Source organism: Bombina bombina, chromosome 7 (assembly GCF_027579735.1).
Source record: "Bombina bombina isolate aBomBom1 chromosome 7, aBomBom1.pri, whole genome shotgun sequence".
NCBI classification, from domain to species: domain Eukaryota; kingdom Metazoa; phylum Chordata; class Amphibia; order Anura; family Bombinatoridae; genus Bombina; species Bombina bombina.
In genome coordinates, this window is record NC_069505.1 from 641,213,934 (window position 1) to 641,229,063 (window position 15,130).

The 15,130-nt window shown below is 39.5% G+C and overlaps 1 protein-coding gene across 2 annotated transcripts in view; it reads right to left on the reverse strand.

Moving 5' to 3' along the window:
* LOC128635693 (gastrula zinc finger protein XlCGF57.1-like) overlaps window positions 1-15,130 on the reverse strand; it is a 222,333-nt gene that overhangs the window by 13,964 nt on the left and 193,239 nt on the right. Inside the window, exon 1 of one of the 2 annotated variants that reach the window (XM_053688820.1) lies at window positions 3,641-4,938. The exons of the other annotated variant lie outside the window; for it this stretch is intronic. The gene's annotated coding sequence lies outside the window, so the exon portion shown is untranslated. Of the gene's footprint in view, window positions 1-3,640; window positions 4,939-15,130 lie in introns of those variants that run through there. 2 annotated transcript variants of the gene reach the window in all.

A 15,130-nucleotide genomic window follows, 5' to 3' on the forward strand; every position in this document is an offset into this window, starting at 1 on the left:
GAAATGACGAAATTGCGTCAGACGTATTTTTTTTCTTTTTTGCGCCAAAAATATTTTCGCGCCAAGAATGACGCAATAAAGTTTAGCATTTGACGCACCCCCGGGCCTAATACCGCCCGCAATTTGCAAGAAGTAGTCAATTGGAAAAAAGACTAAACCCCAGGTAAGAAATAAATTCTTAAAAAAATGTTTATATTCCCCAAATATGAAACTGACAGTCTGCAGAAGGAAATACATGAACCTGACTCATGGCAAATATAAGTAGAATACATATATTTAGAACTTTATATAAATGCATAAAGTGCCAAACCATAGCTGAGGTGTCTTAAGTAATAAAAAACATACTTACCCAAAGACACCCATCCACATATAGCAGATAGCCAAACCAGTACTGAAACAGTTATCAGTAGAGGTAATGGTAAATTGAGAGTATATCGTCGATCTGAAAAGGGAGGTAGGAGATGAATCTCCACGACCGATAACAGAGAACCTATGAAATAGACCCCTGTTAGGGAGATCATCGTATTCAATAAGTGATACTCCCTTCACGTCCCTCTGACATTCGCTGTACTCTGAGAGGAATCGGGCTTCAACAATGCTGAGAAGCGCATATCAACATAGAAATCTTAGCACAAACTTACTTCACCACCTCCACAGGAGGCAAAGTTTGTAAAACTGAATTGTGGGTGTGGTGAGGGGTGTATTTATAGGCATTTTGAGGTTTGGGAAACTTTGCCCTCCTGGTAGGATTGTATATCCCATACGTCACTAGCTCATGGACTCTTGCCTATTACATGAAAGAAATTGTTTAAGTTTGTCAGTTTGGCAGTGAAATAAAGTACAGGTGGCCCTCGGTTTACGCCGGTTCAATTTGCGCCGTTTCAGAATAACAACCTTTTTTTTCAGTCCTGTGCAGTAATTAAAATAGCCAGTAGTTGGAGCTGTCCGGTTGTTTTGCAGCAAAGCTATGCAACTTAACAGGTCTGAAATTGATCTGTGTACACAGAACAGACATTAGCTATCGAGCAGCCACTTCCCTATTATCTTCCTGTCCAGCTGCTTGAGGTGAAGGTGCCTAACTGCCTATTAATCACTGCAGATTGAAATGCATAGAATAGGTGCAGACCCAATATTATCTAACATGCTAACAATGCAGTCTAATGATGATGCAGTCTGTTGTGTAATTATATTAATAGGTGCTGTTAGCAAACGTTATTGTTCATTAAACTTAGTTTGATGATGATGCAGTCTGTTGTGTGATTATTTTATTAGGTGCTGTTAGCAAACGTTTTTGTTCATTAAACTTAGTTTGATGATGATGCAGTCTGTTGTGTAATTATATTAATAGGTGCAGTTAGCAAATGTTTTTGTTCATTAAACTTAGTTTGATGATAATGATGTCTGTTGTGTAATTATTTTATTGAACATTCATTAAACTTAGTTTGATGATGATACAATCTATATTATTAGGTTTATAATGCTGTTTAGCATTTAAAGTCTTCATTTCAAAGCTTTAAAAATAATGTATTAAGTGTTACTTATGTCAGTTTCGAGAGGGGCCTGGAACCTAAATCCCTCACTTCCCATTGACATACATTATAAACTGGGTTTCAATTTACAACGGTTTCGATTTATAACCATTCCTCCTGGAATCTAACCTCAGCATAAACTGAGGGCTACCTGTAGTTACGTAGAAATCTCGCAGGAATGTCTGTTTTACCAAGTACTTGTAACCACAAACCATGTTTTGCTGTAAGGCATATAAACACAGTAATGAAAAAAGAACCTATATATTAGATTAAAAAAAATACAAACATGAATATAATCCTAAAGGCAGGTCTATATCTAAGTTAAAAATGAACTTTAGGTTTAGTGACGAGCATAAATATGAGTAGCCTTCTTCTTTACAAATTAATACCCCCATGGAGAAGCTATTCCTTAATCTGAAGCTTTGTACAAAAAATATTTCTTCATTTTGCAATTGTTTAGATTCTGGGTTACAGGATAATGCACTTGTTAAAAAATATTTAATTATTGGTTTATGCGTCGCCTATCACCACATTATAAAAATTAGTCCCCACTAACAAAAGCTGTAAAAATTTTAATATTTAAGTTTAATAAATGTTTTCCATTTCAAAATGGTTCTCACATTTACATCACTTGCGGTTAAGCAATCACTCCACAGAAATGTCATCCTTGTTGTTGGTACCTACTGGCTGCTATTGGACCAGAACTGCTGATTGGATCTGCAGCAGTTTCTGCTTAGAACCAGCAATGCTCTGTGGCTCAAGAGCAGTACTTTAACTATGTGTGTAAACCTTGTGTGGGGGGTTTAAACACATCTTGTTGCAGGGTCACTAGTGATAAAACTACATTCTCTGTCACTATAATGGGTTTTAAATGTCTCTCTCTCTATGAAGTTTTAGTTAGCTACTCTAATATGTTCAAAAACATGCAATAACCCTGGCATGAAGTTACCTAAATTATAGATTTATTTTTATTATTTGATTATATTTGCATATCATTTGAAATCACCAGATTTAACATATAAATCGATTTTAGTGTGCGTGTGTGTGTGTATATATATATATATATATATATATATATATATATATATATATATATATACACACACACACACATACATACATTCACACACTCCTTTCTTTGGGAGATGTTGGAGATTCCAGTTATAGTGTTTGTACAAGAAGCAGACCAGGTATTTGCTAATATAGAATTTATTACAAAAACAAAGTCCAGTAGTAATAATAAATGGCTGCCTGCTGCACCAGGGCATACATTCTAATATACTTAGCTCAATACATAAGTACCATTTCCAATATAGTTTAACGTATACGTTTTGTAAACTATTAGGTGATTATACTCAAAATGGCAAAACACGACTCAGTATGAACTTACTTAGGTTTACTTCATGATCATCATAAACTACTATGGTCAGTTCTAATGTTTTATAGATGAATTAGCAAAATGTTCTACCTATATCTTTTTACATAATTTTCATTTTACCAACAGAAAATCTAATGTTTAAAGTTAACATATTTATTGCAGGATAAGTTAACAGACATATTTTGTATATTTTTACTTATAAAATAGTAATGGTTTTCTCACTGAAGTCTCCTTGACAATACAAAGAACCACTTCTAATCACACTGCACATATTGGTTTGTTAGAAAATGCCCTTATGTAGTTTTTCTTTTAATATAACCCTTTGTTATCTATAACAACATGTTGCCTATCAGATAATTTATCTAGTAGCTATTTGTATCATATCATTTAAAGTATAGTCTGATTTTGCACCATGCGTGAAAGAGAACAAGTGACTACAAAACAAATAATTACTCTGTACAAATCAGTAGTTTTGGGGACTTTTATATATGTCAGTAATTTCAGCATTTATAAGTACTACTACTTTAATAGCAGGTAATTACAATAAGCATAGCAGATCATTTACCACGCTCTCCGTAAAATGTTATAAATAAGGTTAATTATCTAATATATGAACAGAAAACAATATTCACCTAATTTGGCAAACGCATAAATAAACCGAATTTAGAGCAATGATTTAACTTGCAAGTTAAAAAGAAATATTGCATTACATAGTTTTTATATACAATTTTACCTTTGGTTTTGTGGTGTAAGTGGAAGAAAAAAGGAATTTACGTGGATGTTTCTACTGTGTGAAGAGTCTTATGTTTGGTAAGGGATGTGCTTCTGTTAAAACATCTCCCACAATCTGAACATTCAAATGGTTTTTCTCCTGTGTGAATCATTTGATGTTTAAAAATGTCTGATTTACACTTAAAACATTTTCCACATTCTGAGCATGAGAACGGTTTTTCTCCAGTATGCACCCTTTGATGTGCAACAAGCGTTGTGTTTCGTGTAAAACATTTTCCACATTCAGAACAAGAAAATGGTTTTGCGCCTGTGTGAACTTTCTTATGACTCACAAGGTATGAAGCACAACGAAAGGACTTATCACAATCTGAACAAGCAAATGGTTTCTCTCCTGTGTGAATCCTCAAATGTATAACTAGAAGGGTCTTGTTGGCAAAACATTTTCCACATTCAGAACATGTGAAAGGTTTAGCTCCTATGTGAGATTTCTTATGGCTAAGGACATTTGCCTCAGATGTAAAACATTTCCCACATTCAGAACATGCATAAGGTTTTTCTCCAGTGTGAATTCTCTGGTGGACAATAAGGTAATTGTTACTATTGAAACTTTTGCCACAATAACATTTATATGGTTTTTCTCCTATATGACTCCGCTGATGCACACGGAGAGATGAGTTATTACTAAATGATTTCCCACAGTCAGGACAAGCAAACGGTTTTTCACCTGTGTGATGTTTCATGTGTAAATCAAGAGTGGATTTGTATTTTAAAAATTTCCCACATACAGGACATGGAAACTGTTTCTCTGCTGAATGCATTCCCTGATGTCGAATGAGGTGAGAGTTGCTCATGAAGCCTTTCCCACATTCATGACATGTAAATGGTTTTTCTCCTGTATGAATTCTCATGTGACCAAGAAGTCCAGACGGCCAGTTAAAGCTTTTCCCACATTCAGGACATTCAAATGTTTTCTCCCCTGAATGAATTCTCATGTGACCAATAAGAGCTGATTTCAACTTAAAAGATTCTCCACATTCAGAACATACAAAGGCTTGTTCTCCTGTATGACTTCTCTGATGAACAACAAGACGATCTTTCTTAAGAAAGCATTTACCACAGTAAGCGCATGGTAATCGTTTCTTTTCTCTTCTGTGCATTTTTCTATGTGCATTACGACTTGACACCCAATTAAAACATTTTCCACATTCTGGACACTCAAATGGTTTTTCTCCTGTATGAGTTCTCATATGTGCAATCAGGTGTGAGTTCCAGCTGAAATATTTCCCACATACAGAACATATCAATGTTTTTGTTTCATTGTGAGATGCCATATGCTTCGAATTATTAAAATCTGTTTCAACAGGTCTAGGACCCTGATCACATTTCAGGCTGTCATTTGTGGTTTTAAATGCACAATATTTTTCACTTTTTATGGTTACATCGCCTGTGCTGGAATAATAACTCATCATAGAAACATGCTTGGGATTGGTTTGTGATCTGGTGTTTCGTCTGCTCTGTTGCCTAAGACATGAACCATGTGTAGTTCTCAGATTGTTATCCAGAAAATTAATAGTTTCTTTGATAGTGTTCTTGTTATGCGAGTTAATCACAAACTTCTTTCTCTTGCTTGGAGTAACTCTGATAATTTGGTCTACCTCCTGAGAACTTTGGATAACATTGATCTCCTCTCTCACAAAATCTGGAGAGCTATGAGAAATGTTATGTCCTTCAGGGCTTCTCTTAATCATGGACTTATCTGTTAAAAAGAAATGCAGCAGGAATAAAAACTTCAAAGGCATCTAAGCATTCAACATTTGCAAACTTTATTTAAAGTGAGAATAAACTTCCACAGAAGGTGGAATACTTAGTATCTGCATCAAAAAGAGCACAAGTATAACAGAAACTTTCATTAAAGGGATAGTAAATCCAAAATTTGTCTTTCACGATTCAGAATTATCAATTTTTCATCCTTCTCTTGGTATGTTTCTTTGAAAAGCAGTAATGTATGTTTAAGAGCCCGCCCATTTTTGGTTCAGAACCTGTGTTGCTTTTGCCGATTGGTTAGTTACATTTAGGCACCAATGAGCAAGTGCAACCCAGGTGAACCAAAAATTGGACCGGCTCTTAAACCTATATTTCTGCTTTTTAAATAAAGATACCAAAAAAAAAGGAATAAAAATAGAATAGAAGTAAATTAGAAAGTTGTTTAAAATTGCATGCTCTATCTGAATCATGAAATAAAAAAAATGGGTTTACTATCCCTTTACCCTCAGGTTACTCTGACAGGATCATTAGTGTTTATTGGGTCAGTGGAAATATATATATTTTTTTTAACATGCTCATCAATAAAACATAAAATGCCCAAATATTTTGATTTTAAAATCTTAAATGTGGATTGCAAATGTGCTGACCTTACTACACAGCTTGACATGACAACACACTTCTTGGAAAGGCTTCTATGAAACTGCAACATTAGCCTTCCTTATCATTCTTGGTATCTTACACTGCGGAGCCATCCCCACACCATAACTATAATCTATGCCTTTGCACAAAAATATACATGTCTAAGCACTTGCTTTGATCAGAATTGCATAGGTGCATTGTAGGAAAAACATAATTTATGTAAGAACTTACCTGATAAATTCATTTCTTTCATATTGACAAGAGTCCATGAGCTAGTGATGTATGGGATATACAATCCTACCAGGAGGGGCAAAGTTTCCCAAACCTCAAAATGCCTATAAATACACCCCTCACCACACCCACAATTCAGTTTAACTAATAGCCAAGAAAAAATCATAACCAACATAAAAAATAAAAAAAAGGGTGGGCCTCATGGACTCTTGCCAATATGAAAGAAATGAATTTATCAGGTAAGTTCTTACATAAATTATGTTTTCTTTCATGTAATTGTCAAGAGTCCATGAGCTAGTGACGTATGGGATAGCAATACCCAAGATGTGGAACTCCACGCAAAAGTCACTAGAGAGGGAGGGATAAAAAAGGAAATTTATGCTTACCTGATAAATTTATTTCTTTTACGATACGACGAGTCCATGGATTTCATCCATACTTATGGGATTTATCCTCCTGCTTACAGGAAGTGGCAAAGAGCACCACAGCAGAGATGTATATATAGCTCCTCCCTTCCCTCCACCTCCAGTCATTTGTCCGAAGTTAGGAAGAGAAAGGAAAAGCCAAAGGTGCAGAGGTGACTGAAGTTTATAAAAATAAGTACATATCTGTCTTAAAAAATGATAGGGTGGGCCATGGACTCGTCGTATCGTAAAATAACTAAAATTTATCAGGTAAGCATAAATTTCCTTTTCTTTTACAAGATACGACGAGTCCACGGATTTCATCCTTACTTATGGGATACAATACCAAAGCTATAGGACACGGATGAAAGGGAGGGACAAGACAGGAACCTAAACGGAAGGCACCACTGCTTGAAGAACCTTTCTCCCAAAAACAGCCTCAGAAGAAGCAAAAGTATCAAATTTGGAAAAAGTGTGAAGAGACGACCAAGTCGCAGCCTTACAAATCTGTTCAACAGAAGCATCGTTTTTAAATGCCCATGAGGAAGCCACAGCCCTAGTAGAATGAGCCGTAATTCTTTCAGGAGGCTGCTGGCCAGCAGTCTCATATGCCAGACGGATGATACTCTTCAGCCAAAAAGAAAGAGAGGTAGCTGAAGCCTTCTGGCCCCTACGCTTTCCAGAAAAAACAACAAATAATGAAGATGATTGACGAAATTCTTCAGGCGCCTGCAAGTAAAACTTCAGGGCACGGACCACGCCTAAATTATGTAACAGACATTCCTTCTTGGAAGAAGGATTAGGACACAAGGAAGGAACTACAATTTCCTGATTAATATTCTTATTAGAAACCACCTTAGGAAGGAAACCAAGTTTGGTACGTAAAACTACCTTATCAGAATGGAAAATAAGATAAGGTGAATCGCATTGTAAAGCTGAAAGCTCAGAAACTCTGCGAGCAGAAGAAATAGCAACCAAAAATAAAACATTCCAAGATAACAACTTAATATCTATGGAATGCATAGGTTCAAACGGAACCCCTTGAAGAACATTAAGAACTAAATTCAAACTCCAAGGAGGAGCAATTGGTCTAAATACAGGCTTGATTCTAGTTAGAGCCTGACAAAAAGATTGAACGTCTGAAACATCTGATAGGCGTTTGTGTAACAGAATAGACAAGGCAGAAATTTGTCCCTTTAAGGAACTTGCTGATAACCCTTTCTCCAATCCTTCTTGGAGAAAAGATAAAATCCTGGGAATTCTAACCCTACTTCACGAGTAGCTCTTAGATTCGCACCAATAAAGATATTTACGCCATATCTTATGGTAAATCTTTCTAGTAACAGGCTTACGTGCCTGAATCAAAGTATCACTGACCGAATCAGAGAACCCTCGCTTAGATAAAATCAAGTGTTCAATCTCCAAGCAGTTAGCTGCAGAGAAACTAGATTTGGGTGAAGGAAGGGTCCCTGAATGAGAAGGTCCTGCCTCAATAAAAGCTTCCACGGTGGCAGAGAGGACATGTCCACCAGATCCGCATACCAAGTCCTGCGCGGCCACGCAGGAGCAATTAACATTACTGAAGCCCTCTCCTGTTTGATCCGAGCAATTACCCGGGGAAGGAGAGCAAACGGTGGAAACACATAAGCCAGGCTGAACGACCAAGGCACTGCCAAGGCATCTATTAGTTCGGCCTGAGGATCCCTGGATCTGGATCTGTATCTTGGGGAGCTTGGCATTCTGACGAGACGCCATCAGATCCAATTCCGGTCTGCCCCACCTGAGAATCAGAGTGGCAAAGACCTCCGGATGGAGTTCCCATTTCCCCGGATGAAACGTTTATCTACTCAAAAAGTCTGCTTCCCAGTTGTCCACTCCTGGGATGTATATTGCTGACAGATAACAAGAGTGGGTCTCCGCCCACAGAATTATCTTGGATACTTCTGTCATCGCTAAGGAACTCCTTGTTCCTTCCTGATGATTGATGTAAGCCACAGTCGTGATGTTGTCCGACTGAAACCGGATGAATTTGGCCGAAGCTAACTGAGGCCAAGCCTGAAGAGCATTGAATATCGCTCTCAACTCCAAAATATTGATTGGGAGCAGAGACTCTGATCGAGTCCACACACCCTGAGCCTTCAGGGTATTCCACACCGCCCCCCAACCTAGTAGACTGGCATCCCCTGTCACTATCACCCATGATGGTCTGCGGAAGCACATCCCCTGGGACAGATGATCCTGTGACAACCACCAAAGAAGAGAGTCTCTTGTCTCCAGGTCCAGATCTATCTGAGCAGACAAATTTGCATAATCTCCATTCCACTGTCTGAGCATGTTCAGTTGTAGAGGTCTGAGATGAAAACGAGCAAATGGAATGATGTCCATTGCTGCCACCATCAATCCAATCACTTCCACGGACTGGGCCACTGAAGGTCGAGGATTGGACTGAAGAGCTCGGCATGTGTTCAGAATCTTCAACTTTCTGACCTCCGTTAAGAACATTTTCATGGACACAGAATCTATCAGAGTTCCCAGGAAAGGAACCCTTGTCTGTGGAATTAGTGAACTCTTTTCTACATTCATCTTCCACCCGTGAGTCCTTAGGAAAGACAGAACTATGTCGGTATGAGACTTTGCTAGTTGATAAGACGGCGCCTGGATCAGAATATCGTCCAGAGAAGGCGCCACTGCAATGCCCCGCGGTCTGAGAACCGCTAGCAGAGACCCTAGAACCTTCGTGAAGATCCTGGGAGCCGTTGCCAGTACGAAGGGTAGAGCCACAAACTGAAAATGTTTGTCCATAAAGGCAAATCTTAGAAACTGGTGATGATCTCTGTGGATAGGAATGTGAAGGTATGCATCCTTTAAGTCCACGGTAGTCATATATTGACCCTCCTGGATCAATGGAAGAATAGTCCGGATAGTCTCCATCTTGAAGGATGGGACTCTTAGAAACTGGTTTAGACTTTTGAGGTCTAAAATGGGTCTGAATGTTCCCTCTATTTTGGGAACCACGAAAAGATTTGAGTAAAACCCCTGTCCCTGTTCCAGTATTGGAACGGGATGGATTACTCCCATAGTAGAGAGCTCTTTTACACAACGTAAGAACGCCTCTCTTTTTGTCTGGTCTACAGATAATTGTGAAAGAAGAAACCTCCCTCTTGGGAGAGAATTTTTGAACTCCAGTCGATACCCTTGGGACACGATTTCCAGTGTCCAGGGATCTTGAACATCTTTTATCCAAGCCTGGGTAAAGAGAGACAGTCTGCCCCCTACGAGATCCGGTCCCGGATCGGGGGCCGCCCCTTCATGCTGTCTTGGGGGCAGCAGCGGGCTTCTTGGGTTCTTTACCCTTGTTCCAAGCCTGGTTGATTCTCCAGACGGACTTGGTTTGAGCAAAGTTCCCTTCCTGTTTAGTGGAAGAGGAGGAGGGGACTCCCTTGAAGTTTCGAAAGGAACAAAAATTACTCTATCTACCCCTCGGCTTAGATGTTTTATCTTGAGGTAAAAGATGGCCCTTACCTCCTGTAATGTCAGAAATAATTTCCTTGAAGTCAGGGCCGAATAGAGTCTTCCCCTTGAAAGGAATAGATAAAAGCTTGGTTTTAGAGGACACGTCCGCAGACCAAGACTTTAACCACAAGGCTCAGCGCACTAGAATGGCAAACCTGCATTCTTAGCCGCTAACTTAGCAATCTGAAAAGCGGCGTCAGTGACGAAGGAATTGGCCAATTTTAGGGCCTTAATCCTATCCATTATTTCCTCTAAAGAAGTCTCCGTCTTCAGAGATTCTTCCAAGGCATCAAACCAAAAGGCAGCCGCAGTTGTAACTGGTACAATACAGGCCGTCGGTTGTAAGAGAAAACCTTGATGAACGAATAGCTTCTTCAGCAGACCCTCTAATTTTTTATCCATAGGGTCTTTGAAAGCCCAACTGTCTTCAATAGGAATAGTTGTACGCTTAGCTAGTGTAGAAATAGCTCCCTCCACCGTAGGGACTGTTTGCCAAAAGTCCTTCATGGTGTTAGGTATAGGGTACATTTTCTTGAACATAGAGGAAGGGGAGAACGGGATACCTGGCCTCTCCCATTCCTTGGAGACAATCTCCGAAATTCTCTTAGGAACCCGGAAAGGTATCTGAGTAAGCAGGGACTTCCAGGTATCTCTCCATCTTACACAATTTTTCTGGCGGGACCACAATTGAGTCACAATCGTCCAGAGTCGCTAAAACCTCCCGAACCAACAGTCGGAGGTGCTCCAGCTTAAATCTAAAAGACATAAATGTCTGAATCTGTTTGGGGCAATGCACTACCTGAATCAGACAGTTCTCCCTCAGACAGAATCTCCTTACCTTCCAATTCAGAGGATTGGGAGGGTAAATCTGAAATAGCCATCAAGGCATCAGAAGCTACAGGGACCCCCTGTGTTTCTGCCCTGCTACGTTTGCCTTGCAACACTGGCAACTTAGACAAAACCTCAGTGAGGGTAGATGACATTACTGCAGCCATATCCTGCAAGGTGAAAGAAGCAGATGCCGTTGCAGGTGGCGCAGCTTGAGCGGGCATTAAAGGCTGTGACGCTTGGGGAGAAGATTGCGGTAAACCCTGAATCTCATTGGCTAGAGAATCATCTTTAGACATATCTTTATTATAAAACAATTTATCTTTACATTGCAAAGCTCTCTCAACACAGTCTTCACATAGTGTGACAGGTGGTTCCACAATGGCATCCAAACACATGAGACATGTACTTTGCTCCATGTCTTCCATAGTAACAGATGCAAGGTACAAAAAAATCTCAGGTCTCTTCTAAAAGTGTAAAATAAGAAAGGATACTGTTCCTTTAAATATTAATAAAATTTGTGTACTGTGCTTTAATATAAATCTTTTAATAATGATTCAATTTTATTTAGCCAAGCTTTATCAACTTAGAAAAGAAAAATAAACTTCTTGTCACCGTGCCACAGCTCCGCTGCGGCTCCTACCTGCCCCCATACAACAGTGATCCACTTGGCTAAAAGAACATTCCTCTCTCTCTACTGCTTGTAGCGCTTGTGAAGAGCGCACTCAGGAGCTGCCAGCACAGGAAACACAACAACCGGACCTGACTAAAAACGTAACAGCGCTAAAAAAGCGCGCAAGTGAAGCCCCGCCCATCGTGGGAGTTAACTAACCGGAACCCGGGAGAACCGGGAAGAAGAGTGTAAAACCACAGTTAACATAGTAATGCACAAGTCCTACATCCCCAGCGTCAGCCATAATATGCAATAAAGGCAAAGCCCACTCTTACTCCCATTATCATCTTTAAAAACAGGAATAAAAATGTCCCAGCGCTTCTGGGCAAAAGGAAAGCCTGACTGTCTGGGAAGCGTCTATTAAATAGAAACTTAATGTCCCAGTGCCTGACTAAAATGTTCCTGCATGTCTGGGAAGCATAACAATATATGTCAATTTTGTGTAAGAAAGGTATATATACTGTGAATGGAAAACATTTTAATAGAGTCCTTCTAAACAATACCTTACAGTGTACAGTTAGTTCTGAGTATCTGCTGCAAGCCCCAGAAATAAAACTGCACCTACCTCCATGCTGAGTAACAGCATGAAACTACTCACAGTGTCCAGAGGTCCGCTGTCCCCTCCAGAGGTCCTGTGGATAACAAGGGACTTAGGCAAGTTCACTAAAACCATCTCCAGAGAGCACCAAAAGGGGAGGCGCAGTGAGGGTAAAAACCCCACTAGTTCCCACACAATTGTTCTCCAGAAGCTGCCCAGAATAAAAAATATCACACATAGGTACCATTGAAAAATAAAAAATTCTTGGATTGAAGAATCTAAACTAACACCTCACTTTACCTCTTCCTATTACTAACACAGGCAAAGAGAATGACTGGGGGTGGAGGGAAGGGAGGAGCTATATCTACAGCTCTGCTGTGGTGCTCTTTGCCACTTCCTGTAAGCAGGAGGATAAATCCCATAAGTAACGATGAAATCCGTGGACTCGTTGCATCTTGTAAAAGAAATAAAAACAGCCATTTTCCGCTGAAAAAATTAAACCACAACCCAAAATATAAGTTAATTCTCATAAATGAGAGGAAAAAACTTAAATCAAAAGCAGAAAAATCAAACTGAAACAGCTGCCTGAAGAACTTTTCTACCAAAAACTGCTTCTGAAGAAGCAAATACGTCAAAATGGTAGAATTTAGTAAATGTATGGAAAGAAGACCAAGTTGCTGCTTCACAAATCTGATCAACTGAAGCTTCATTCTTAAAAGCCCACGAAGTGGAAACTGATGTAGTAGAATGAGCTGTAATTCTCTGAGGTGGGCTTGACCCGACTCCAAATAGGCTTGATGAATCAAAAGTTTTAACCACGAGGCCAAGGAAACAGAAGAAGCCTTCTGACCTTTCCTGGAACCAGAAAAGATAACAAATATACTAGAAGTCTTCCTGAAATCTTTAGTAGCTTCAACATAATATTTCAGAGCTCTCACCACATCCAAAGAATGTAAAGATCTCTCCAAAGAATTCTTAGGATTAGGACACAAGGAAGGGACAACAAAAACCTTAGGTAAGAATTTAAATTTAGTCCGCAAAACTGCCTTATCCTGATGAAAAATCAGAAAAGGAGATTCACAAGAGAGCGGATAATTTAGAAACTCTTCTAGCAGAAGAGATGGCCAAAAGAAACAAGACTTTCCAAGAAAGTAGTTTAATGTCCAAAGAATGCATAGGCTCAAATGGAGGAGCCTGTAAAGCCTTCAAAACCAAATTAAGACTCCAAGGAGGAGAGATTGATTTAATGACAGGCTTAATACGAACCAAAGCCTGCACAAAACAATGAATATCAGGAAGTTTAGAAATCTTTCTGTGAAATAAAACAGAAAGAGCAGAGATTTGTCCTTTCAAGGAACTTGCAGACAAACCTTTATCCAAACCATCCTGAAACTGTAAAATTCTAGGAATTCTAAAAGAATGCCAAGAGAATTTATGAACACCATGAAATGTAAGTCTTCTAAACTCGATAATAAATCTTTCTAGAAACAGATTTACGAGCTTGCAACATAGTATTAATCACTGAGTCAGAGAAACCTCTATGACTAAGCGTTCAATTTCCATGCCTTCAAATTTAATGATTTGAGATCCTGATGAAAAAACGGACCTTGAGATAGAAGGTCTGGCCTTAATGGAAGTGGCCAAGGTTGGCAACTGGACATCCGAACAAGATCTGCATACCAAAACCTGTGAGGCCATGCTGGAGCCACCAGCAGCACAAACAATTGCTCCATGATTATTTTGGAGATCACTCTTGGAAGAACTAAAGGCGGGAAAATATAAGCAGGTTGATAACACCAAGGAAGTGTCAATGCATCCACTGCTTCCACCTGAGGATCCCTGGACCTGGACAGGTGCCTGGGAAGTTTTTTGTTTAGATGAGATGCCATCTGATCTATTTCTGGAAGCCCCCACATCTGAACAACTTGAGAAAACACATCTGGATGGAGAGACCATTCTCCCGGATGTAAAGTCTGAGGACTGAGATAATCCGCTTCCCAATTGTCTATACCTGGGATATAAATCGCAGAAATTAGACAGGAGCTGGATTCCGCCCAAACAAGTATCCGAGATACTTATTTCATAGCTTGAGGACAGCGAGTCCCACCCTGATGATTGACATATGCCACAGTTGTGATATTGTCTGTCTGAAAACAAATGAATGGTTCTCTCTTCAACAGAGGCCAAAACTGAAGAGCCCTGAGAATCGCACGGAGTTCCAAAATATTGATTGGTAATCTCGCCTCTTGAGATTTCCAAACCCCTTGTGCTGTCAGAGATCCCCAAACAGCTCCCCAACCTGAAAGACTCGCATCTGTTGTGATCACAGTCCAGGTTGAACGAAAGAGGCCCCTAGAATTATACGATGGTGATCTAACCACCAAGTCAGAGAAAGTCGAACATTGGGATTTAAGGATATTAATTGTAATATCCTTGTATAATCCCTGTACCACTGGTTCAGCATATAAAGCTGGAGAGGTCTCATATGAAAACAAGAAAAGGGGATCGCGTCCGATGCTGCAGTCATGAGACCTAAAACCTCCATGCACATAGCTACTAAAGGGAATGACTGAAATTGGTTGCAGCCTGTCGGAACCTTCAGTCTCAAATGTCTCTTGTTGTTAGAGACAAAGTCATGGACACTGAATCTATCTGAAACCTAAAAAGGTTACCTTTGTCTGAGGAATCAACAAACTTTTTGGTAAATTGATCCTCCAACCATGTCTTCGAAAAACAACACTAGTTGATTCGTGTGAGATTCTGCAGAACGTAAAGACTGAGCGAGTACCAAGAAATCGTCCAAATAAGGAAACACTGCAATACCCCGCTCTCTGATTAAAGAGAGTAGGGCACTGAGAACCTTTGAAAAGATTCTTGGAGCTGTCGCTAGGCCAAAAGGAA